Raw genomic sequence first — 2,341 nt, forward strand, 5'->3', positions numbered from 1 at the left:
GGGAGTAGCCAGTAGCCCCAATTATTCTCGGCAGCAGAGCCTTAGAGATGCATTTCAGGCATGTTTAGCCATGTGGCTGGGATTTGAGGGTAAGGCAAGGGACTGTCTGACCTCCTGCAGCTACAGGACAGTGAGGTTTCCCTGGGCTGGTCACTGTTTCAGTGGCTCCACTACACAATGAGGATAACAATCCTTGCTCTGCTTACCTCACAGGGATTATTGTGTCAAGGTAACCTCTTCCAGAGAGCCTTCCCTGACTGCCCCCAGGCTGAGTGGGGTCTCTTCTCTTCGCTCCCATACCCCCCTGTGAGTTTCTTCCATCATAGCACTTTTCACTCCGCATTTCTCTCTGTCTCCTCCTCTCTGTTAGCTCCATGAAGGCAGGAGCTGGGTGGGCCTCATCTCTGTGGTCCCATCACCCAGCACCTGGCCTATAGTCGATGTTCACTGCCCATCTTTGTTAGACTGAACTGAACAGGAAGTGCTCTGAACACATTGTAAAACCTGGCTGCCCCCTGGCACGGAGTGAGCATTCCCTTCCAGATTCATGAGAGGAAGGTGTCCTACCAGGGGCAGCTTCATGGGGAGGCCCAAAACAGTCACCGTGGGCTTCCCTGGTGACGCAGTGGTTGAGAATCCGCCTGCCAAGACAGGGGACACAGATTCGAGCCCTGGTCCGGGAAGATCCCACGTGCTATGGAGCAACTAAGCCCGTGCGTCACAACTACTGAGCCTGCACCCTGGAGCCCGCGAGCCACAACAACTGAGCCCACGTGCCACAACTACTGAAGCCCATGCACCTAGAGCCAGTGCTCCGCAACAAGAGAAGCCACGGCAATGAGAAGCCCGCGCACCGCAACGAAGAGCAGCCCCCCGCTCGCCGCAACTAGAGAAAGCCCGTGCGCAGCAACGGAGACCCAACGCAGCCATAAATAAATAAATAAATAAAAACAGTTACCGTGGGCCACCTTCACACTGCTTGGCTTCCAGAGAGGAAGTGATGGAACTTGGTGCTGATGGTGGATGCTATCCCAAAGTTTAGCTCTTAAGAGCTGGTCCTAGATGCTCTCCCAGCTGAAATTTTCTCCAACTCAGAGGGTCCAGGTGCTTTACTCCTGGGGTACCCTATTTTCCCCTGCTGTGTGAAAGAGGAAACACAGTGCCTCATTCCCAAATTGCCCCTTGGCTTTGGGATGTAACCCAATGAACGCACACACACACACTCATTTACCCATTCATTCACTGAGCACTTACTCTGTACCAGACCCTGTGCTGCTGAATACAGGGGTTCACAAAGGCAGGGACAGGGTCCTGCATCCAAGAAGCTTGCAGTCTAGGGACTTCCCTGGCAGTCCAGTGGTTGAGACTTCGCCTTTCAATGCGGGGGGTGTAGGTTCGATCCCTGGTCGGGGAGCTAGGATCCCACATGCCTCACGGCCAAAAGACCAAAACATAAAACAGAAGCAATGTTGTAACAAGTCCAATAAAGACTTTAAAAATGGTCCACATAAAATAAAATTAAAAACCTTTAAGAAAAAAAGCAGCAGCTTGCAGTCTAGTGGGAGAGCAGACATGTAAACAGAATGATGAGAATGTGAGGGGACAAGATTGTCAGTGTGGGAGTGTGCTCTCCCCTCCCATCTCAACATCTCTCCCCTCCAGCTTCTAAGGGGACTTCTGTCTCTGCCACTCCAGGACTTTAGGAAAATGAGTTAGGAACAAAGAACTAGGAGGAAGAAATCTCACTTCTCAATTTCTTCTTTGCTGTGCAGAATCAAGGTAAGGAGCAAAGTTGAAATTAGAAGTTAAATCAATTCACGTAAAGAGAGGTTAACTTCATACCCACTGGGATGACTATTATCAAAGGAAATGGAATATAAGCATTGGCAAGGATGTGGAAAACTGGGACCCTTGCTGGTGGAAATGGAAAATGCAGCTGCTGTGGAAAACAGTTTGGTAGTTCCTCAAAAAGCTACACATAGAATTACCATATGGGCCAGCAAGTCCACCTCTAGATATATACTCAAGAGAATTGAAAACAAGGACTTGAACAGGTATTATTCACCAGTAATCCACAGCAGCATTATTCACAATAGCCAAAAGGTGGAAACAACCCAAATGTCCATCCGCAAATGAATGGATAAAATGTGGTGTATCCGTTGTTGACCTGAAATAAATAGACCGCCAGAATTTCTCCAGCAAAGATGGGTTTACAGGAGATCAGCAGAGAATTGCAACTCAGAGTCTGCAACAATGGCCAGCCACGTGCAAGTTCCCTCGGGGCAAGGGAAGCGGAACTCTTTCACAGAGGGGGAAAGGAAGTTGGGAAAAAGAAGGATAC

This window comes from Phocoena phocoena, chromosome 1 (assembly GCF_963924675.1).
Source record: "Phocoena phocoena chromosome 1, mPhoPho1.1, whole genome shotgun sequence".
In the NCBI taxonomy this organism is placed as follows: domain Eukaryota; kingdom Metazoa; phylum Chordata; class Mammalia; order Artiodactyla; family Phocoenidae; genus Phocoena; species Phocoena phocoena.